Here is a 25,579-nt window from a genome sequence, read left to right on the forward strand (position 1 = left end):
TCCCCAGAGACCCACCCTACTAGGGAAAGAGAGAGGCAGACTGGGAATCAATGCCCATGTTCAGCGGGGAAGCAATTACAGAAGCCAGACCTTCCACCTTCTACAACCCACAATGACCTTGGGTCCATACTCCCAGAGGGATAAAGAATGGGAAAGCTATTAGGGGAGGGGAGGGGATACGGAGATCTGGTGGTGGGAACTGTGTGGAGTTGTGCCCCTCCTATGCTACAGTTTTGTTAATGTCTCCTTTTTAAAATAAATAAATTTTTTAAAAAGGGGGTTTCAGGAGTTGGGGCTGCTGTGGCTCATAAAAGGATTCATAGCGGGAGCTGGTTTAAACAATACAAGGCTTATTAGGATGAAAGAGGTAAAAGGCAAAATAAGCACTTATCATCAAAGGTTAAGAGTACACTAGATCCATAAGGTCTGAATATAGTTATCAAAAGTTTAGTCCCATAAGATAAACAATTATCAGCTCTGGTAAAGGTTGCTCATGGCTGTAGAGGGGTCTAAAAGTTTACCAGCTAGCAGAGTCACACGTATGTAGTTCCCAGGAGAAGTAGCCACGGCACACCTCCGCCGAGATGCTTCTGACCAGAAGAAACAACAGCCAAAGAGATTCAGGTGCTCAAATTCTGTTGCTTTTTTTTTTAATTTTTTTATTTTTTTTAATTGGGGAATTAATGTTTTACATTCAACAGTAAGTACAATAGTTTGTACATGCATAACATTCCCCAGTTTCCCATATAACAATAAAACACTCACTAGGTCGTCTGAATCCTGCTTGGACCTGTATTCTCCCCACCCAACCACCCCAGAGTCTTTTATTTAGGGGCAATACAACAATTCCATTTCAGGTTCTACTTGTGTTTTCTTTCCTGATCTTGTTTTTCAACTTCTGCCTGAGAGTGAGATGATCCCATATTCATCCTTCTGTTTCTGACTTATTTCAATCAACATGATTTTTTTCAAGGTTCATCCAAGATAGGCTGAAAACGGTGAAGTCACCATTTTTTACAGCTGAATAATATTCCATTGTGTATATATACCACAACTTGCTCAGCCACTCATCTGTTGTTGGACACCTGGGTTGCTTCCAGGTTTTGGCTATTACAAATTGTGCTGCTAAGAACATATGTGTACACAGATCTTTTTGGATGGATGTGTTGGGTTCCTTAGGATATATCCCCAGGAGAGGAATTGCAGGGTTATAAGGTAGGTCCATTTCTAGCCTTCTGAGAGTTCTCCAGACTGTTCTCCACAGAGGTTGAACCAATTGACATTCCCACCATCAGTGTAGGAAGATTCCTTTGACCCCACACCCTCTCCAGCATTTGCTGCTGTTACCTTTTCTGATGTATGACATTCTCACAGGAGTGAAGTGGTATCTCCTTGTTGTCTTTATTTGCATTTCTCTGACAATCAGAGACTTGGAGCATTTTTTCATGTGTTTCTCAGCCTTTTGGATTTCTTCTGTGGTGAATATTCTGTCCATGTCCTCCCCCCATTTTTGGATGGAGTTATTTGTTGTCTTGTTGTTGAGTTTGGCAAGCTCTTTATATATGTTGGTTATTAAACTCTTGTCTGATGTATGGCATGTAAAGATCTTCTCCCATTCTGTGAGGGGTCTCTTAGTTTGAGTAGTGGTTTCTTTTGCTGTGAAGAAGCTTTTAATTTGATGTAGTCCCATAGGTTTATACTTGCCTTAGTCTTCTTTGTAATTGGATTTGTTTCATTGAAGATGTCTTTAAAATTTATGCGGAAAGGAGTTCTGCCAATATTTTCTTCTAAGTATCTGATAGTTTGTGGTCTAACATCCAAGTCCTTGATCCAACTGGAATTAACTTTTGTATTTGGTGAAATATAGTGGTTCAGTTTCATTCTTCTGCATGTTTCAACCCATTGTTTCCAACACCATTTGTTGAAGTGACTCTGGTTTCCCCATTTAATAGACTGAACCCCTTTGGCAAAGATTAGATGTCCATAGGTGTGGGGGCTCACTTCTGGGCTCTCAATTCTATTCCACTGGTCAGTGTGTCTATTCATGTTCCAGTACTAGCAGTTTTGATGACAATGGCCCTATAATACAGTTTGAGATCTGGGAGTGTGATGAATGGCCTGTATGCAGGAGACTCCACCAACCTTCAGCCCCCCAGCATGCCGCCGCCCATCACTGGAGACAGACTGAAAGGCTGATGAGGAGGCTCCCCTGCCTTTGATGTTCAGTCTGAGGGGAGGACCAGGGGTCTGCAAGGCAGAACAGAAGGCTGAGGAACGGTAAAAAATGCAGACCCCAAGTCCCCACCCCCAAATCTGTGGTTTTATTTATTTATTTTTAATTGATTTATATCAGTGACTCAATAAAGGTTTCCAAGATATTACAGGGGGGATAGCTTCACATCACATCCACCACCACAGTTCTGTACCTCCCCCCCCACTGTCCCCCTCCCCCACAAGGATAATCACCATAATTTTCATAAAGCTTTAGCAACAGTTTGACTACTTTTTTTCCTTTTCCTTTTTAACAAGTTCATGTTCTTTAAATTACACATCTGAGTAAAACCCTCCAGTAGTCATCTTTCAGAGAAATGTAGACCATTTGGTAACTATGGTTTTGCTTTATTTTATTTATTATTATTTGCCATCAGACAGAGCTCCCTGTCTAGGTGATTCTTCTACTTCAAGGCAGACTCTTTTTCTTTATTTCTCTCTTTCTTTCTTTCTTTCTTTCTTTCTTTCTTTCTTTCTTTCTTTTTCTTTCTTTCTTTCTTTCTTTCTTCCTTTCTTCCTTCCTTTCTTTCTTTCTTCCTTTTTTTAGATAAAGGGTGAGAGACAGAGAGGGAGGAGAGATAGCATATCACTGTTCTAGGCCTCATGAAGCTTCTCTTCTGCAAGTGCTCCCATGTGAGGACTTGAGCCTGAGTCTTTGGGTCTAGCAAAGAAAGTTCACTCTGAGTGAGCAATCTCACAAGAAGTTACCAGAACCCAGCCCCAGGCATGAGATCTTAGGCTTTCATTCACTCCTGTCATGTCAAGACAAGTGTTCCCACTGCCCTCAGCCAGGCAGTCCAGCCCAATGTGGTGGCAGAGGGCATGACCCCACAGACAGGCCAACTAGAATTAGATGAGATCCTTAATCTACCATCTTCTTACTCACCACCTTAGATACCTTACTCAATTTTTCCAAGTCTCGGTTTCCTCCTTCCTGCTGTTAAAATGAGACTGATCATAAAGTTTGCCTCTGAGGATTCTCAGGATTAATTTTGTTAATACACCTAATTTATTAAGACCATACAAAATAGGAATTATCATGACTAGTTGGTGTGATGACGAATCCTGCTTTCCTAGTCAGGTGGCATGCTACATCCTTGCAGCAGAGGACACTTGAGACCACAAGCCAAGGGCAGGGCTGATCTTACCCTCCGGATATCTGGTCTACCCTGCCGATGAAGACTCTGTGGGAAGGTGCCCTGGGGGTTTCCATATGCCTGTGGAGTTAAATGTTCCAAGTTGCTCATCAGCACATGTTTCAACAAGTATGAGGATGGGTCAGTGTCTTCAGGGGATCCCCAGTTGAGTGAGAGAAGCTGCAGAGGTCTAACCCAATCACTGACCCACTTCCGCTGGCATGGCCAACATGGCTCTTGGGAGACCAAGGTCTTCATCTTTCCTCTTCTGAAAAGTTGTTTGGCAACAGCCATGAAGAACATCAGGTGAGTTCATGTCCTCTGACCTAGTCATCCCACTTCCAAGAATCCACCTCAAGGAAACAGACAGAGATATGCAGAATTACATAAATAAATATGTCTGTCTATTTGTATTTTTAAGTAACACATAAACAAATAACTTTTGCTAAGAAAAACAGATCAAGGAGGTGTGTGCCTATGACAAAATATATTATGCAGCCTTTAATTATCTCTTCAAAGGCTATTTAACAATGGGATTAAGAATTATCAGGGGCAGGGCCAGGGAAACAGCATACTGCTTATGCAAAAGACTTTCATGCCCAGGCCCAAGGCTCCTGGATCTCAGGTTCAATATTCAGTACCTCCATACACCAGAACTAAGTAATGCTCTGGTAATACATAAGTAAACAAATAAATATAACAGTCAGGGGCCAGTTAGATAGCTTACCTGGGAAGGTGCCTGATTTATCATGTGGTGCTTGATACAGGTTTATATCTGGCCCCAAGTCATCTAGGGGAAGGAAATTTCAGTGCTGTGGTGTCTTTCCCTTTTTCCCTTTCTCTGCTTCTCTTTATCTGAAAAAAGTTGAAGTTCTGGTATGACAATAAATAAATAAAGTAATTAATTAAATGAGAGTATAACAGGATTGGATGAAAATATGGTGCCAACCTAAATGCCATTGACAGAGAAGCTACAGGATATCTGTTCAGTGGAATAGTACTCTGTGACTGAAAAGGCTGAAACACATTCATTGCTCAGAATCAAAAGGGCAGAATTAGAGGTGGCTACACTAAGTGACCTAAGTAAAAAATTAAAAAAAAAAAAAATCTGATAGTTGAAGAGCAACTGTCAGATGGCTTTTCTCATGGGTGGAATATAGAGGACTAAAGAAATTGAGCTTGAAAAATTATAGTAACTAAACTGTCTCTGAGACTTTGTGAGAACTGTGGTGGTTATCAGAAGGGAGGTGGGACATAGGAACTTTGGTGGTGTGTGAATTACACACACACACACACAAAACTATACCCCTGAAATCATAAATATAATTCTATTAACCAATCTTTCCATCACTAATTATAATAATAAGTTTTTTCTAATTAAAATGGTCAGCTAATGTGCCTCCCTTTGTCCTCTGTGAAAGGGTCACCACTCCTCACAGTATCATTGTCACCTCACTGTTGATGACCTCAAGATGACCTCAATACCACTCAGTGAAGGGACTGCTCCCACCCATTCCCATGAAGCAAGGGTCACTGTCCTTATTCATTTTGATGGAAAGAGAGAGAGAGGGAGAAGGAGAGGAAAAAGGAGAGGGAGAGGGAGAGACTGAGACCACAGCACAAAGTTTCCTTCAGTGTTGTAGGGGCTGGATCAAACCTAGGCTGTGCACATGGCAAAGCAGCACACTTGCCAAGTAAGCTGTTTCACCACCACTACCACCGTACTACTACCCCTGACTTCCATTTTATCAAGAAGGGGTGCAAAGCTCACCACACTTAGGCAGTTAGTCTGGGGTCCAGGTTAAAAACAAAGCATTGTTCCAGCCTGAGAGGAAATGGACATTATGTGACTTTTCCAATCTATCCCCTCCCATGGTCCCCAGCTAGCACATGACACCTCTGACTCTCAGAGCAAGAACCTCTCAGGGGTCTAGGAACCCAGGCTGGGTCAATAGGATTCAGAGTGCCTGACCCAGTGAAAACAGAGTCAGATCCAGATGCCCCCATATGACTGATGTCTATCCTGTGCAAGGTCTCAGAGGATCTGATTTCTGGTGGTGTCACCTCTTTCTGGAGAAGCTAACAGGGTTCAGATGTGGAAGTGTCCTTTTAAGCGATTAATGCAAAGTGATATCTGCACCAAGTTTTCAGATGATGAAACAGAAGCCTAAAGCTATTCAAAAATACCTTGTTCATGGTCCTGGAATTAGAGTTGGGCACCAAGAACGCAGAGAAGCATTCAGCTCATCTAAAGTCCTAACTCACCCTACCTTCCTTCCCTTCTTTCTTTCTCTCCCTCTCCCTTTCCCTCTCTCCCTTCCTTCCCTTATTTCTTATTTTTTCTCTCTCTCCCTCTCTCTCTCTCTTTCTTCCCTCTCTCTATTCCTTCTGTCCTTTCATTTTTCTATAGCTTTATGAAATATAATACACATCGTAAAATCTATTCCTTTCAAGTACAGATTTCAGTGGCAAATGCTAGAAGAAGAAGAACAGATTTCAGTGAATTTTAATATAAGAAGCCCTTACTTGGTTCTTGGAAATTGCAACTTTAAGTGAAACTTCACACAAGGAAACCAGGTCCTCACACAGCACTTTATCATTTAACTCCAGCTGGGATTTCTCCCTTCTCATTCTTACAATGAAATGAGAAAAGACATTGAACAAAATGATGTTATTCAAGGGTCTGCCTTATATCCACAGAATTGCATCACTATCAGTATAGTATACTTTAGAAAAATTTTAATATCTCCAAAAGGAACCCTATCCCTATCTTCTGCCATTCCTCATTGCCCTCTAACTTCCTCAGCCCCAGACAGCCACAGAACTGTTTCCTCTCTCGTTGAACACACCTCATCTGAGCACTTAGTACAAATGGAGATATGGACAACACTGTATTCCTTCATGACCAGCTTCTTTCATTTGTCCTAAATTTTTTTAAATGCTTTATGTTTAGAGTGGATAAATCCTTTGATCATTTTTATGACTGAGTAATATTTCATTGTGTGGTCTTTAAGTTCATAGGCATCTGTGGGTAAACCAATGTCTTGACTGTCATGCATAAATGGTGTGAGTTGTGTGTGGATGTGAGCTTCAGGTGTGGGGGGCTCACCTCCAGGAAAGGACCTGCCAGGCCACCTTGCTTCACTTCTGAACAATTTCTCAGAACTTCTCATACTCACATGTGCCTCCTAAGCTTGTTTGGCTAGGAAGTGCTTTTTCCACAACACATCTCAGAAGGCTTTTGGAAAATCTAATACAGTCCAGCCCCCTTGTTCTGAGGAAACAGAGCCCAAACGGCTCAGCAACTCACCGAGATCACACAGGAAGTGTGATCTTTCACTTGAGACCTGAAACTTTTACAGGAAACCACAAGGAGCCCGTGAGCCAATAAGCTTCCTAAACATGAAGGATACAGAAGTAAGCACAAAGGAGAAGATAGACACAGTTGCATGGTAAATATTTCAAAGTCTGAACCTCAAGCTAATTTCAAGAGACAATGAAATTAGCATGTAAATTAGAATATTAAAATAGATAACCAAGGATCCAGGTGGTGCCTCACCTGATAGAGCACACACATTAACATATGCAAGGACCCAGTTCAAGCCCCTGGTCCCCACCACAGGGGAGGCTTCATCAATAGTGAAGCAGTTCGTAGGCATCTCTATTTCCACTTCCTCTCTATCTCCCTTCCCCTGTTGACTTCTCTCTGCCTCTATCCAGTAAATACAGAAGACTGGCCTGAGAAATGCTAGCAAGTCTAAAGTCCAGGGGTCACCTCTAGAGATGGATCTAAAATATTTTTTTGTTCTCATTGAGATGTCATTATTCCAAGTGGTTTTTGTTTGTTTGTTTGTTTGTTTATTCTTTTATATAGAGAAAGAGAGAGAAAGGAAGAGAAAGACAGATACTATAGCATCTACCAGTGCAGTGGGGGCTAGACTTGGACTGTGCATTTGACAAAGCAGGTGCACTATTTGAGTGAGAGACAGAGATGGCTGTAATCAGTCTCTCTCTCTCTCTCTCTCTCTCTCTCTCTCTCTCTCTTCCTCTCTCTCTCTTTCTCAGTAAAAAAGTTGGCCCAGGAGTTGTAAAATTGCTCTATCTGGTATTTGAAATTAGAGGGCCAAGTATTAATGCAATTAACAGGTATACACTTACTGAAAAGTCAGTAAGAAAGATCTCTGTACTCCAATAAAAACACAGGCAAAACACACAAACAAAACAAAACGGCCATATTATATGTCAGAAAAAAGTAGGGCTGGGAGATAACATAATGGTTAGGGAAAATACTTCCATATCTGAGGTGCCAAGGTCAATGCTCAGCATCACCATAAGCCAGAGCTGAGCAGTGCTCTGGTAAAAACAAAAATAAATAAATTTTAAGGACAGAAGTGCAATATTACTATCAGTCCAATGAGTAGGAAGAACATATTCAGTATGTACCTCACCATGTAATTTGGGCTGCTGTGTTTGAGCCTTACAGTACTTAATCTTATACATGGAGAAACTGAGGCTTAGATAGGCGCTGCATGATACAGTTTGCAGGGGTGGAGCTGTCATTACACCATCAGCCTGTTCCCTGAGTCTGCACTGAAACCAGCACAGCAGCTCCAATGGCAAATATATATATATATATTGTTTGGAACTATTGTTTTTCTTTTCTTTTCTTTAAAAAAATTTTTTTTTAATTATTGGATAGAGACAGAGGGAAATTGAAAGGGGAAGAGATTGAGAGAGGGAGAGAGACAGAAAGACACCTGCAGCACTGCTTCACCACTTGTGAAGCTTTCCCCGTGCAAGTGGGGACCAAGGGGTTGAACCCAGGCCCTTGCACACTGTAATGTGAGTGCTTACCCAAGGGAGCCACTGCATGGCCCCTGTTTTTTTTTTCTTTATTGGGGGAATTAAATGGTTTACAGTCAACAGTAAATACAGTAGTTGGTACATGTGTAACATTTCTCAGTTTTCCACATAACACTCTAACCCCCCCACACACACACTTAGCAAATAAATATTTTAAAAGAAAAGAGTAGATTTTTCTTTTCTTTTGACAGGACAGAAATCAAAAGGGAAGAGGAGACAGAAGGGGAGATTAAAAAAGAGAGACACCTGCAGCACTGCTTTATCACTCCTGAAACTTCCCCACTGCAGGTGGGGATAAAACGAAGGGCTTGAACCCAGGTCCTTGTGCATGGTAACATGTGCAACCAGGTGTGTAACTGCCTGGACCCCAACATTAGATATTTGATATGTATCATCTCTCATTCCTCAGTGAGCCTTGCCTACTGCGTCTGGGTTTGCTATAGGCCCATGGCTTTAGAGATAGGTCCACGCCTCAGAGTCTGGCTGGCTAGTGGCAAACTCTGGGTAGGGAGGTGCTTGTGGCCTGGCTTTTAAACTATACGCTCTTTGGACATCACTTAACCTTCCTCCACCTCCAATTCATTCTCTATAAAATGTCACCAGGAATAGATTGTGTAGCCAAGGTGGCCCTCCCAGTTTCACTCCTATTCTGGAATCTTAGAGCTCACCACACTCCTCAGAGTACACTCTGCTCTCCACTACCCTTGAGTCCAGTAACCAAATCTTAAAGACAAAAATCAGATGACTGGGGACAGGTGGTGGTGCAAATTGTTGAGCACACACATTACAGTGCACATGGACCTAGATTCAAGGCCCCGGATCCCACCTGCAGGGAGAAAGCTTTGAACAGTGAAGCAGTGCTATAGGTATCTCTCTTTCTCTCTCCCTATCTCCTTCTTCCCTTTCAATTTCTCTGTCTCTATCCTAAGTAAATAATATATATTTTAAAAATTAAATGATTGGGTGGGAGGGCAGGGGTAGCTAGGAGCAAGGATACTGAGAGTCCAGGTCTCCAGGGTCCTATCTTTGAAGCTACCTACCTACCTCAGTTATTATCTCCTCTCTGGGTTTACTGAACAACCACCCTATCCCCTGCCAACCTCTATGTCCCAGTCTCCATTGTGTCTCCAGGGTGATGCTGAGTCAGAGCAGACAGCAGGGGTCTGTGTCCCCAGGCCCACTGGTTGCTAGGCTGGAAATCACCCTGCAGCTGGAGGTATAGGAGACATTCAAGGACCCTGGACAGGGCACCCCCTGAAGATTCCCAAGGCCTCCATGCACACTGCTCCTGCCCAAGTATCCTGGCTGCCTCAGTTATGTAGGTGGGGTCTGGCTGGAGAACCTGTTTCCCAGCCATTGTTGTAGCTTCCAGAAGCTAGGATCATAGTCTTTCATAAAGTGCTTTCATAGCTCACCACCATCCTTGAAACACCTCCAAATAGTGCCCCCTACTTGCCACCCACAGGAACTAGAATTCCTTTCTTGAACACAAACAAGTTTTCCAAGTGCTGGGCTAGCGCTTATAAATCTGTTTCAGGGAATTCACAGTCAAGTCACGACATGGATGAGTGAAAATGAAATAACAGCACAAGGTAACACAAGCCATAAGTGGTCTCCTTGGGAACAAGTCTGGGGTTGAACCAGAAGGATTCACTAGAGGAGGGGATGGTTCTTAGGTAGGTTGACAGGGCTGAAGGGTTGCAATGAGGACTATGAAACCATAGTTGGTGAAGAAGATGGTTCAGAGAGACTGGTGATGTCAGTTAAAGAGAGAAGATGATGGGGCCAGGCAGCAACACATTCAGCAGAGCACACACATTACCATGAGCAAGGACCCAAGTTCATTCCCCCTGGTCTCCACCTACAGGGGCTGGAGGGGGGGGGACTTTAGGAGTGATGAAGAAGTGCTATACCTCTTTTCTCCTCTCCTCTCTTTCTTCTCCTCTCTTCTCTCCTTAATTTCTCTTTGCCTCCACCAAAAAGAGAAACAAAGGAATTAAAAATGGCCACCAGGAATGGTGGACTCATCATGCAGACACCAAGCCCCAATGATAACCTTGACAAACAACAATAGTAAAAGCAATAAATACAACAAGAATTATGCCAGATCTTTGTTGGCCCTGTAGAAGGTCTTACTATGACTAAAATAATCAGATTCAGAAGGAAATTACAAGCTTTGTTTTTGCTGTTGTTACATCTAAAAATTATGTACTCTTTCTAATGTCAGGGCATAATGTGACTTCACAAGAACACGCTGAGGAAAAAGCAGCTTTTTAAAAATCTAATATTTATTTATATATTTATTTTTATTTATTTTTTTGGCTTTTTTTATTGGGGAATTAATGTTTTACATTCAACAGTAAGTACAATAGTTTGTACATGCATAACATTCCCCAGTTTCCCATATAACAATACAATACCCACTAGGTCCTCCGAATCCTGCTTGGATCTGTATTCTCCCCACCCAACCACCCCAGAGTCTTTTACTCCGCGGCAATACGACAATTCCATTTCAGGTTCTACTTGTGTTTTCTTTCCTGATCTTGTTTTTCAGCTTCTGCCTGAGAGTGAGATCATCCCATATTCATCCTTCTGTTTCTGACTTATTTCAATCAACATGATTTTTTTCAAGGTTCATCCAAGATAGGCTGAAAACGGTGAAGTCACCATTTTTTACAGCTGAATAGTATTCCACTATGTATATATACCACAACTTGCTCAGCCACTCATCTGTTGCAGCTAGGTTGCTTCCAGATTTTGGCTATTACAAATTGTGCTGCTAAGAACATATGTGTACACAGATCTTTTTGGATGGATATGTTGGGTTCCCTAGGATATATCCCCAGGAGAGGAATTGCTGGATCATAGGATAGGTCCATTTCTAACATTCTGAGAGTTCTCCAGACTGTTCTCCACAGAGGTTGAACCAATTGACATTCCCACCATCAGTTTAGGAGGATTCCTTTGACTCCACACCCTCTCCAGCATTTGCTGCTGTTACCTTTTCTGATGTATGACATTCTCACAGGAGTGAAGTAGTATCTCCTTGTTGACTTTATTTGGATTTCTGTGACAATCAGAGACTTGGAGCATTTTTTCATGTGTTTCTCGGCCTTTTGGATTTCTTCTGTGGTGAATATTCTGTCCATGTCCTCCCCCCATTTTTGGATGGGGTTATTTGTTGTCTTGTTGTTGAGTTTGGCAAGCTCTTTATATATGTTGGTTATTAAACTCTTGTCTGATGTATGGCATGTAAAGATCTTCTCCCATTCTGTGAGGGGTCTCTTGGTTTGGGTAGTGGTTTCTTTTGCTGTGAAGAAGCTTTTTAATTTGATGTAGTCCCATAGGTTTATACTTGCCTTAGTCTTCTTTGTAATTGGATTTGTTTCATTGAAGATGTCTTTAAAATTTATGCGGAAAAGAGTTCTGCCAATATTTTCTTCTAAGTATCTGATAGTTTGTGGTCTAACATCCAAGTCCTTGATCCACTTGGAACTTACTTTTGTATTTGGTGAAATATAGTGGTTCAGTTTCATTCTTCTGTATGTTTCAACCCATTGTTTCCAACACCATTTGTTGAAGAGACTCTGGTTTCCCCATTTAATAGTCTGAGCCCCTTTGTCAAAGATTAGATGTCCATAGGTGTGGGGGCTCACTTCTGGGCTCTCAATTCTATTCCACTGGTCAGTGTGTCTATTCATGTTTCAGTACCAAGCAGTTTTGATGACAATGGCCCTATAATACAATTTGAGATCTGTGAGTGTGATGCCTCCAGTTCTATTCTTTTTTCTCAAGATTGTTTTGGCAATTCTAGGTCTTTTCTGGTTCCAGATAAACATTTGTAGCATTTTTTCTATTCTCCTAAAAAATGTGCTTGGGATCTTGATGGGGATAGCATTAAATTTTTAGATGGCTCTGGGTAGTATATTCATTCTGATGATGTTAATTCTACCAACACATGAACATGGAATATCTTTCCACTTCTTTGTGTCTTTTTCAATTTCCTTGTGTAGTGACTCATAATTTTCAGTATACAAGTCTTTCACTTCTTTGGTTAGGTTTATTCCTAGATATTTTATTGTTTTTGTTGCTATAGTAAAAGGAATTGATTTCTGTATCTCAATTTCTTCTAGCTTAGTGTTTGCATAGAGGAATGCCACTGACTTTTGAATGTTAGTTTTGTAGCCTGACACCTTACTGTATTGCCTGATGATTTCTAAAAGCTTCTTGCTGGATTCCTTAGGTTTTTCTGTGTATACTATCATGTCATCTGCAAATAGGGGAGTTTGACTTCTTCTCTTCTAATCTGTATGCCTTGAATTCCTTGCTCCTGCCTGATTGCTATGGCAAGAACTTTCAACACTATGTTGAACAGAAATGATGATAGTGGGAAGCCCTGTCTAGTACCTGATCTGAGTGGAAATGCTTCCAGTTTTTCACCATTGAGTATGATGTTGGCTGTAGGTTTGCTATATATAGACTCCACTATCTTCAGGAATTTTCCATCTATTCGCATTTTTGTAGTGTTTTGATCATAAAGGGATGTGATATTTTGTCAAAGACTTTCTCTGCATGTATTGATAAGACTATGTGGTTTTTGGTCTTGCTTTTGTTGATGTGGAGGATCACATTGATTGATTTACGTATATTAAACCAACCTTGCATGTCTGGGATAAACCCCACTGGTCATGATGAACAATCTTTTTAGTAGACTGCTGTATCTGGCTGGCTAGAATTTTGTTCAGTATTTCAGTTCTATGTTCATCAGAGATATTGGTCTGTAGTTTTCTTTTTTGGTTGTGTCCCTGTCTGCTTTTGGTATCAGAGTGATGCTGGCTTCATAGAAGCTGGCAGAGAGTATTCCAGTGTCTTCAATCTTCTGGAAGACTTTTGAAAATAGAGGTATTAGTTCTACTTTTAAGGTTTTGTAGAATTCATTTGTAAAACCATCTGGTCCAGGACTTTTATTTTTGAGGAGATTTTTGATAACTGTTTCAATTTCATTAGCTGTGATGAGCCTGTTCATGTTATCCACTTCCTCTTTACTTAGTTTTGGAAGTTGGTAGGTATCTAGGAAATCGTCCATTTCTTCAGGTTCTCTAGCTTGGTGGCATATAGTTGTTCATAGAAGCCTCGCATGATATGTTGAATCTCTGCGGTGTCTGTTGTGATATCTCCTCTTTCATTTAGTATCCCATTTATTTGGGTCTTCTCCCTTTTTCTTTTTTGTGAGTCTGGCTAAAGGTTTGTCGATTTTGTTCACTCTTTTGATGAACCAACATTTACTTTCATTGATCTTTTGTATGGTTTTCTTATTCTCATTGTTATTTATTTCTGCCCTAACTTTAGTGATTTCTGTCCTTCTGGTTGCTTTAGGGTTCCTTTGTTGTTCTTCTTCTAGGTCTTTAAGATGTGCAATCAGGCTGTTTACTTGTGCTTTTTCTTGTTTCCTAATGTGTGCTTGTATAGCTATGAACTTCCCTCTCAGTTCTGCCTTAGTTGTGTCCCAAATATTTTGATAGCTTGTGTCTTCATTTTCATTGAAGTCTCAAAACATTTTGATTTCTTCCTTGATTTCCTCTTTGACCCAGAGGTTGTTAAGAAGTGTACTGTTGAGCTTCCACATTTTGCAACTATTACTAATCTTTTGTTGATTGTTAAGTGTTAGTTTAGTTCCACTGTCATCTGAGAAGATGCTTGGGATGATTTCAATGCTCTTGAATTTGCTGATGCTGTCTGTGTGGCCTAACATATGGTCTATCCTTGAGAATGACCGATGTTGATTTGAGTAAAATGTGCATTCCAGTTTCTTGGGATGAATGACTCTGAAAATGTCCAATAGTTCTAATTTATCTATCTCTTCATTTAGCTCCCTCATGTCTTTATTGATTTTCTGCCTGGATGATCTGTCAAGTTGAGAGAGTGGTGTGTTGAAGTCCCCTACTATGACTGTGTTGATGTTAATATATTTCTGTAGCTCTTTCAGCAGATGTTTGATGTATTTAGATGGCTTCTCATTGGGTGCATAGATGTTAATAACTGTTAAGTCCGCTTGATTGACTGATCCTCTGAGCATTAAGTAGTGTCCATTCCTATCTTTTTTAATCTTATCTATTTTAAAGTCTATCATGTCAGATATGAGAATAGCTGTTCCTGCTCTTTTTTTCATGGTCCATTGTCTTGTATGATAGTTTTCCATCTTTTCACATTAAGTCTGTGTTTGTCTTTTTGAGTTAGGTGGGTTTCCTGTAGACAGCATATGTTGGGTTGTATTTTCTGATCCATCTTCCTACTCTGTGTCTTTTAATAGGTGAATTAAGGCCATTGACATTTATTGATTCAAAGATTGAAGATACTTTAATGCCATTCTTGTAGAGTTTTAGACTGTTCTGATATAAGTCCTATTTATGATGGTCTGTTTATAGAAGACCTTTCATAACTTCTTTCAGGGCAGGCTTGGTGATCAGAGATTCTTTCAACTGTTGCTTGTCTGAGAAAGTTTTTATGCTTCCATCTAGTCTGAATGACAGTCTAGCAGGATATAGTATTCTTGGCTGAAAGCCTTTCTCATTGAGCATTCAATAGATATCTTGCCATTCTCTTCTGGCCTATAGTGTTTGTGTGAATAAGTCTGCTGCTAATCTTATGGGTTTTCCTCTATAGGTGACTCTTTGTTTTTCTCTTGCAGCCTTCAGGATCCTTTCTTTATCCTTATTCCTTTCCATTCTAAATACAATGTGTCTTGGTGTCTTTAATTCTGGGTTAATTCTGTTTGGGACCCTCTGGGCTTCTTGAATCTTTATGTCTTTGATGTTGTCTAGACTAGAGAAGTTTTCAGCTATTATGTCCTGAAGAATACTTTCTTCCTCTCCCTCACTTTCTTCCACTGGTAAGCCAATAATGCGTATATTGTTTCTTTTGACGTCATCCCATAGGTCTCTGTTGTTGTTTTCAGCATCTAATAATCTCTTTTTGAGATCTCTCACTTCTTTTTTAGTTGTCTCTAATTCTTCCTCGATCTTGCTAATTCTGTCTTCAGCCTCATTGATTCTATTCTCTCTGCCCTCTACTGTTTTCTGGAGTTCATCTATTTTGTTTCCCTGTTCTGATACTGTTTTAGCTTGTTCAGCTAGTTGTGTTCTTAGCTCAGCTATTTCAGCTTTCAGCTCTCTAATAACCTTGAGATTGTTAGTGTTTTCTTCCAGGGTCTCATTTGTTGTTTCTGCATTTCTGATGACAATTCTTTCAAACTCTTTACTCACTCCTGTGATTATTTCCTTAACTAGTGTTTGGATGTTGAACTCGTTATTTTGTGCTTCATCCTTTGGGGGCTTTTAGCTGGACTGTTGTCCTGGTTCATTTCTCCAATATTTCTTCTTTTTGGTTTAACCATTTTATATATTATATTATGAGTTCTATCTCTTAGTATTTTCCAAATTACTGATCACTATTTCCTGGATTGATTTGTGTCAAAGTAAAGTAATTAAAGGGTTCACAGTGGTGGCAATTAACAGTTGTTTCAATATTATTTTAATCCCTGATTTGGAGCTCAGTGGTTTAAAAGCCTCTTTTTTTTTTTTCTTCTCTGTAGGCTATGGGAGCCTGAGGGCTCCTAAGTATAAGTAGGCTTCTTAGCTTAATCACTGACTCCTGACCAAGAGATAAGGCAGGGTGTGCAGAGATAGTTCAGTGGTTACACAAAGAGACTTTCACAGACCCACAGCTATGTCACTGAGGTATAGGTCTTCTCCTGAGTTTCCTGGTTAGATCTCTGTCCCCTGGTGTCCCTCCCTGCTGCTGCTCTAGATTCTGAGGGCAGTAGTAATGGAGACTCACAGTTGCATTTGGTGAGTCTCCAGGGAGTCCTCTCCTCCCTTCAGCTGTCCCCTTGTTGGTGGAACAGACTGGAGGTGGTGTCTCAACTGATAAACTGCTGGACTGTTACCAGCCACTTAGTCTCTCCATAGGCTCCTCTCTGTCACCAGCCAGGTGTGTTTGCACTCACTGGTGATTTGGTGGGTTCCTGTAGTCATTCTAGTTCTGTTTTGTTTAGGTCCCAGGTGGTCTCTTTGGTATTCCTAGTTGATCTGGGAGAAGAGAGGAAAGGAGAGGAGAGGAGAGGAGAGGAAAGGAGAGGAGAGGAGAGGAGAGAAACAGATCTGCTGCTGCTTGTAGCCCTGCCTCTGCTGTTTTTAAAAGAGTGGTTTTTAAAGAGAGAGGCAGGAAGATAGAGTAATAGGAGGTAAGGAGAGAGGAAAAGATAATGGCACCAGAATTTCCTTCATTTGGGTTTTAACTTGGGTCAAACACAAAGTAAAGCAGCATACTTCAATAGCCATTTTGCCAACTCAAGCTTGCTTTTAAATTTTTTAAAAATATTCATTTATTTTCCACTTTGTTGCCCTTGTTTTTTTTATTGTTGTTGTTATTATTGTTGTTCTTAATGTCATCATTATTGGGTAGGACAGAGAGATATGGAGAGAGATGGGGAAGACAGAGAGGGGGAGAGAAAGATAGACACCTGCAGACCTGCTTCACCTATTGTGAAGCCACTCCCCTGCAGGTGGGGAGCCGAGGGCTTGAACCGGGATTCTTATGCCAGTCCTTGCACTTCGTGCCATGTGCGCTTAACCCGGTGTACCACTGCCTGACTCCTGCTTTTTAATTTTTTAAACAATTATTTTTTCTGTTTTTTTATATGAGGAAATTGAAACTCAGAGAGGTCAACTAACCTGCCCATAAATAGTCACAGCCATCAAATATGTGTCATGCAGTGGATCTATGAAATCTACTAGTTGAAAGTCCTTTAAGCCCCAAGAAGAGCAGCATTTCCCCAAGACCCTGCAACTGAAAGGTGTCTGATGACCATGATGATGTCATTGAGGAAAGGTCCCCAGAGCCCTTTTCAGTCATGCGTCTTGGATGATTCTATTTATAGTTCAACTCCAAGGGCTTAGAGGATGGACAGTGGGCAGACTTGGCCTGTCTTGGAGGACCAGGCTCAGGGAAACAGTAAGTGAATAAATTAAAGACTACTAACTTCCCTAGTGTCTATTCTCCCACCTGCATTTGAACAATAAGCCCCACTGGGCTGAAGTGGGGCCTAGGACTGTGTGCTGAAAACTAGACTTCTGCTACAGCATGACTTTGTGACAAATTTTAGGATGATAGGGTGAAAATAAGCACCTCTGGGTCACCTCCCTAAAACCCAGCCACTTATCTGAGTCCCTGTATGTTCTTCCTGCTATTGAGGAATGGCATGGAGGCAGTCCAGGACATATCCAGGCCTGGAGGTCTGGTGTGGAAGGTAGCACAGTCATTCACCCTGGTCCCTGCATGACCTCGGGGGTGAGCTGCCTACTCAGCAGAAGAGAGCTCTCTGGCATCTGTGTGGAAACACACCAGGCCTGCATTCTCAGACAGAATCTGTGCTACCCTGCCCTGAATTAGCTCCATCGCTTCCCCAGATACATGGAGCCAAAATCAAAGCCCATCACACACCTTGAAGGTTGAAGAGGCTTTGGTGCAAAGTAGTAGGAGGAACTTAACAGGAGGTGCTCATCTGAGATGAGCTGACACAACTCCATGCAGTCCCAAAGCCACAGTACCCATAACAAAGCACAGTTTACTTGAGCCAGGAGGTGCTGCAGTGGATAAGGAATTGGATTATTAAGCATGAGGTCCTAAGTTCAATTCCTGGCAGGAAATGTACCAGAGTGATGTCTGGTTCTCTCTCTCTCTCTCTCTCTCTCTCTCTCTCTCCTATCTTTCTCATAAATAAATAAAATCTTAATTCCATTTTGGATAGTGCATTTCCTACTAAAACCCCAACACCTAGATATGAACAAGGGCCCAAGAGACAGAGCACATTTACACATGTGTCCATAAGTTCGGGGAAAAATATATATATATCTTAAAGCACAAGTTTACAATAGTCTTCAGTGAAGTAAGTGCAGCAAGCAAGTAGAAAGACCTAAAAAAGATTTAAAAAGTACTTAATCAGTTTCAACTTAGACTTAGATACTCTCCTTACCTACCTCCTATTTCACTTCCCTCAATCACTCCAAGGCTAACCTTGTCAGACAAAGTAAGGACTATAAAAGCTGGATAAGGACAAGAGACTGGCATATTTTAATGATGGCTCTTTGGCTTACTACCAGGCCACCTTATCTCCTAGGGCCCTAGTTCTAGGATTCCCACACAGACATGATGGCTTAGACCTCTAACAGATCCCTCTCTCCACTATCACTGGTCATATCCATCAGAAACAACATAATGGACCCCTATGTGGGCCCCTATAGGACCTTGCCCTCAATGTGGATCAACAATGGTAGCAACTTCCCCATTCTCAAAATGGAGGTTGGACCAAAATCCTCTACTACTCTAGGAAGATGGGTCTGCCAATGGGCACAGCCTAGAATGTTCTATGACCACAGAATGCGAGTTCAGACGTATAGGGATGCAGAGGTTACACAAGTTCCTACACCGAATATGGGCCCCAGATCGAATCAATGGGGTTTACAGTCAATGGTATTTATATAGTTTTCCCAGGTTTGGGAACTACTCTCTTCCCTGATCCAGCTTTCTAATCCTATTTCTAGCCCTGACACCATCTCCCTAAACAATGCCTTTGGCCCACCTGCATTTTAGCTGTCAGGCTTAGGCCAAAATTTAATAAAAGTCATGGGCCCCTTGGAATATACCTAGAATAGACCCACTTTTTCCAAAATGGAAACCCCAAATCTCATCTGATATATTATTGCTTCTAAGTTCCAGATAATTAGACAGTTTGTTCTACTTTATATCTTAATGCTCTTTTCAGACACTGAGTTGCAGATACTTGCATGACACCGCCCTTACTCCCCCAGGTAGACAACCTCACCAGTGTGCCCTAGAACCCCACATCTCCAGGCCTCTGCCCCACTAGGATAAGACAGAAACAGATTGGGAGTATGGATCAACCTACCAACACCCATGTTCAGTGGAGAAGCAATTACAGAAGCCAGACCTTCCACCTTCTGCATCATATAATGATCATGGGTCCATACTCCCAGAGAGATAAAGAATAGGAAAGCTTTCAAGGGAAAAGACAGGATATGGAACTCTGGTGGTGGGAAATGTGTGGAATTTTACCCCTCTTATCCTATGGTTTTGTTAATATTTTCTGTTTTATAAATAAATTAAATTAAAAATAAGTAAACAAATAAAATCTAAAAAAAAAAAAAGCACAGCTTACAATGGCTCATCCATAAGGGAGATAGCTTAGTGTTATGCAACCAGAGTTCCATGTCTCTGAGTCTTTGAGGTCTCAGGTTCAGTCCCCAGAACCACCATAAACCATAGCTGAGAAGGACTGGTTTAAAAAAAAAATAGTTGATGGGTGCTTAACCTGCTGCACTACCGCCCAGCCCCCAGAACCCTCCTTCTGTCTGATAGGGATCAGCGGCAGCTGTTTCTCTCCTCTCCTCTCTTGGGTCAACTAGGAATACCAAAGGAGACTGGTGGAGCCTGGCAGAGCTTATCTATGAGATGAGTCCCTCCAGGTAACTCTCTCTCTCTCTCTCTCTAAAGAGGGGTTGAGCACGGGGGGGGGGGGGGACATATGAATCTCACAAGGTTGGCAGCCATGTAAGTATTTCCTCCCCCACAAAAACATCCTACATCTTCCCACCTGAGCATGGCATTCCTTAAAAACATTTAAGCCTGCTCCACTCTATATTTCCTATACTGTGTCCATTAGATATAAAGGAAAAGGGGGAGATGCTGGGGAATTATGCAGATGCAGTCATATCTGCCAAGCCGTCCCCTCAGGCTTTGCCACTTCCCGTGATATTCTTGCAGTACCTTTTTCAACCAATCCTGTCCCAACACGTCACTCCTAGTTGTTGCCCTATAAAGCTCTTCTTCTTCTGCCCCTCATCTCTCTTGCCTGCTTTTCACATTGGTGATTAGACTCAAGGGAGGGTGATCTGGGAGGTGGCCATTTTTGCTACCTCCTCGTGGCCTGAACCACTGTGCTCTCACCCAACTCTGAGGTGCCCATGTGAATAAAGATTTGTGTTCCCTCTTCGCTCCGGATCTCCTCTCTCTCTTCTCTGTGGTGCAGCCCAACAGGAGACAACCTAGGACCACAACAGGACAGGCCTGGAAACTTCAGGAACCCACCAAATCACCAGTGAGTGCAAACACGTGTGGCTCGTGGACAGAGAGTAACCTAGGGAGAGATTAAGTGGCTGGTAATAGTCTGGCAGTTTACCAGTTGAGACACCACCTCCAGTCTGTTTTGCCAACAAAGTAACGGCTGAAGGGAGGAGAGGACTCCCTGGAGACTCACCAAATGCAACTGTGAGTCTCCATTGATACTGCCCTCAGAATCTAGAGCAGCAGCAGGGAGGCCCTGTGCTGACACACAGGCAAAAGAGAACTACCAAGGAAACTCAGGAGAAGACCTATACCTCGGAGGCCTAGCAATGGGGCTGTGAAAGTCTCTTTGCATAACAAGTGGATTATCTCTGCCCTACCCTGCTTTATATCTTTGTCAGGAGTCAGTGATTAAGCTAAGAAGCCAACTTATAGTCTAAAAGCACTCAGGCTCCCATAGCCTAAAGGGAAGAAAAAGAACAAAAGAGGACTTTAAACCACTGAGCTCCAAATCAGGGATTAAAATAATATTGAAACAACTATCAATTTCCACAACTGTGAACCCTGTATCTTACTTAGACACAAGTCAATCCAGGCAAGAGTGATCAGTAATTTGAAAAGTAATGAGAGAGAGAACTCATAACATACTATATAAAATGGTTAAACCAACAAGAAGAAGTATTGGAGGAATGAATCAGGACAACAGTCCAGATAAAAGCCCCCAAAGGGTGAAGCACAAAATAATGAGGTCAACATCCAAACACTAGTTAAGGAAATAATCACAGGAGTGAGTAAAGAGTTTGAAAGAATTGTCATCAGAAATGCAGAAACAACAAATGAGACCCTGGAAGAAAACACTAACAATCTTTAATAACAAGGTTATTAGAGAGCTGAAAGCTGAAATAGCTGAGCTAAGAACACAACTAGCTGAACAAGCTAAAACAGTATCAGAACAGGGAAACAGGAAAGCATTCTTCAGGACATAATAGCTGAAAACTTCTCTAGTCTAGACAACATCAAAGACATAAAGATTCAAGAAGCCCAGAGGGTCCCAAACAGAATTAACCCAGACTTAAAGATACCAACACACATCATATTTAGAATGGAAAGGAATAAGAATAAAGAAAGGATCCTGAAGGCTGCATGAGAAAAACAAAGAGTCACCTATAGAGGAAAACCCATAAGATTAGCAGCAGACTTATTCACACAAACACTATAGGCCAGAAGAGAATGGCAAGATATCTATCGAATGCTCAATGAGAAAGGCTTTCAACCAAGAATACTATATCCTGCTAGACTGTCATTCAGACTAGATGGAGGCATCAAAACCTTCTCAGACAAGCAACAGTTGAAAGAATCAACTATCACCAGAAAGGTCTCCTATAAACAGTCAGACCACCATAAATATGCCCTATATCAGAACACTCTAAAACTCTACAAGAATGGCGTTAAAATATCTTCAATCTTTGAATCAATAAATGTCAATGGCCTGAATTCACCTATTAAAAGAAACAGAGCAGGAAAATGGATCAGAAAAAACAACCCAACAATATGCTGTCTACAGGAAACCCACCTAACTCAACAACACAAACACAGACTCAAAGTTAAAGGATGGAAAACTATCATACAAGCCAATGGCCCACAAAAAAAGGGCAGGAAGAGCTATTCTCATATCTGACATGATAGACATTAAAATAAATAAAATTTTAAAAGTACAATGAACACTACTTAATATTCAAGAGGATCAATCAAGAGGACTTAACAATTATTAACATCTATGCATCCAATGAGAAGCCATCTAAATACATCAAACATCTATTAAAAGAGCTACAAAAATACATTAACAGCAACACAGTCATAGTAGGGGACTTCAATACCCCACTCTCTCAACTTGACAGATCATCCAGGCAGACAATAAAGACATGAGGAAGCTAAATGAGGAGATAGATAAACTAGAACTACTGGACAATTTTAGTCATTCATCCCAAGAAACTGGAATACACATTCTACTCAAGTCCACATGGGTCATTCTCAAGGATAGACCATATGTTAGGCCACAAAGACAGCATCAGCAAATTCAAGAGCATTGAAATCATCCCAAGCATCTTCTCAGACCACAGTGGAACTAAACTAACACTTAACAATCAACAAAAGATTAGTAATAGTCCCAACAGTACACTTCTTAACAACCTCTGGGTCAAAGAGGAAGTCAAGGAAGAAATCAAAATGTTTTGAGACTTCAATGAAAATGAAGACACAAGCTATCAAAATATTTGGGACACAACTAAGGCAGAACTGAGAGGGAAGTTCATAGCTATACAAGCACACATTAGGAAACAAGAAAAAACACAAATAAACAGCCTGATTGCACATCTTAAAGACCTAGAAGTAGAACAACAAAGGAACCCTAAAGCATCCAGAAGGACAGAAATCACTAAAGTTAGGGCAGAAATAAATAACATTGAAAATAAGAAAACCTTACAAAAGATCAACAAAAGTAATGTTGGCTCTTCGAAAGAGTGAACAAAATCGACAAACCTTTAGCCAGACTCATAAAAAAGAAAAAGGGAGAAGACCCAAATAAATGGGATACTAAATGAAAGAGGAGATATCACAACAGACACCACAGAAATTCAACATATCATGTGAGGCTTTTATGAACAAATATATGCCACCAAGCTAGAGAACCTGAAAGAAATGGACGATTTCCTAGATACCTACCAACTTCCAAAACTAAGTAAAGAGGAAGTGGATAACATGAACAGGCCCATCACAGCTAATGAAATTGAAACAGTTATCAAAAACCTTCCCAAAAATAAAAGTCCTGGACCAGATGGTTTTACAAATGAATTCTATAAAATGTTCAAAGAAGAACTAATATGTCTACTTTTTTTTTTTCTTTTTCTTTTTTTATTTAAGAAAGGATTAATTAACAAAACCATAGGGTAGGAGGGGTACAACTCCACACAATTCCCACCGCCCAATCTCCATATCCCACCCCCTCCCCCGATAGCTTTCCCATTCTCTATCCCTCTGGGAGCATGGACCCAGGGTCATTGAGGGTTGCAGAAGGTAGAAGGTCTGGCTTCTGTAATTGCTTCCTTGCTGAACATGGGTGTTGACTGGTCGGTCCATACTCCCAGTCTGCCTCTCTCTTTCCCTAGTAGGATGGGTCTCTGGGGAAGCTGAGCTCCAGGACACATTGGTGGTGTCTTCAATCCAGGGAAGTCTGGCCGGCATCCTGATGACACCTGGAACCTGGTGACTGAAAAGAGAGTTAACATACAAAGCCAAACAAATTGTTGAGCAATCATGGACCCAAAGCTTGGAGAAGTGGAGAGGAAGTATTAGGGAGGTACTCACTGCAAACTCTAGTATACTTCTGCTTTCTTACTTTGGTGCCATACTCCAAACTCAGTCAATTTCCGCTTTGTGTTTCTACTTCTTTTTTTTTTTTTACATGCATAACATTCCCCAGATTCCCATTTAGCAATACAACCCCCACTATTTAATTCATCATTTTTCATGGACCTGTATTCTCCCCACCCACCCACCCACCCCAGAGTCTTTTACTTTGGTGTAATACTCCAATTCCATTTCAGGTTCGACTTGTGTTTTCTTTTCTAATCTTGTTTTTCAACTTCGGCCTGAGAGTGAGATCATCCCATATTCATCCTTCTGTTTCTGACTTATTTCACTCAACATGATTTTTTCAAGGTCCATCCAAGATCGGCTGAAAACGGTGAAGTCACCATTTTTTACAGCTGAGTAGTATTCCATTGTGTATATAGACCACAACTTGCTCAGCCACTCATCTGTTGTTGGACACCTGGGTTGCTTCCAGGTTTTGGCTATTACAAATTGTGCTGCCAAGAACATATGTGTACACAGATCTTTTTGGATGGATGTGTTGGGTTCCTTAGGATATATGCCCAGGAGAGGAATTGCAGGGTCATAGGGTAGGTCCATTTCTAGCCTTCTGAGAGTTCTCCAGACTGTTCTCCACAGAGGTTGGACCAATTGACATTCCCACCAGCAGTGCAGGAGGGTTCCTTTGACCCCACACCCTCTCCAGCATTTGCTGCTGTTACCTTTTCTGATGTGTGACATTGTCACAGGAGTGAAGTGATATCTCATTGTTGTCTTTATTTGCATTTCTCTGACAATCAGAGACTTGGAGCATTTTTTCATGTGTTTCTTGGCCTTTTGGATCTCTTCGGTGGTGAATATTCTGTCCAGTTCCTCCCCCCATTTTTTGATGGGGTTATTTGTTGTCTTGTTGTTGAGTCTGGTAAGCTCTTTATATATGTTGGTTATTAAACTCTTATCTGATGTATGGCATGTAAAGATCTTCTCCCATTCTGTGAGGGGTCTCTTGATTTGGGTAGTGGTTTCTTTTGCTGTGAAGAAGCTTTTTAATTTGATGTAGTCCCATAGGTTTATACTTGCCTTAGTCTTCCTTGTAATTGGATTCGTTTCATTGAAAATGTCTTTAAAATTTATGCGGAAAAAAGTTCTTCCAATATTTTCCTCTAAGTATCTGATAGTTTCTGGTCTAACATCCAAGTCCTTGATCCACTTGGAATTTACTTTTGTATTTGGTGAAATACAGTGATTCAGCTTCATTCTTCTGCATGTTTCAACCCATTGTTTCCAACACCATTTGTTGAAGATACTCTGCTTTCCCCATGTAATAGTCTGGGCCCCTTTGTCAAAGATTAGATGTCCATAGGTGTGGGGCCTCATTTCTGGGATCTCAATTCTATTCCACTGGTCAGTGTGTCTGTTCATGTTCCAGTACCAAGCAGTTTTGATGACAATGGCCCTATAATATAGTTTGAGATCTGGCAGTGTGATGCCTCCGGTTCTGTTCTTTTTTCTCAAGATTGTTTTGGCAATTCTAGGTCTTTTCTGGTTCCAGATAAACATTTGTAGCATTTGTTCTATTCTCCTAAAAAATGTGCTTGGGATCTTGATGGGGATAGCATTAAATTTTTAGATGGCTCTGGGTAATATATTCATTTTGATGATGTTAATTCTTCCAACCCATGAGCATGGAATGTCTTTCCACTTCTTTGTGTCTTTTTCAATTTCTTTGAGTAGTGACTCATAATTTTCAGTGTAAAAGTCTTTCACTTCTTTGGTTAGGTTTATTCCTAGATATTTTA

This window comes from Erinaceus europaeus, chromosome 11 (genome assembly GCF_950295315.1).
Source record: "Erinaceus europaeus chromosome 11, mEriEur2.1, whole genome shotgun sequence".
Taxonomy (NCBI): Eukaryota; Metazoa; Chordata; class Mammalia; order Eulipotyphla; family Erinaceidae; genus Erinaceus; species Erinaceus europaeus.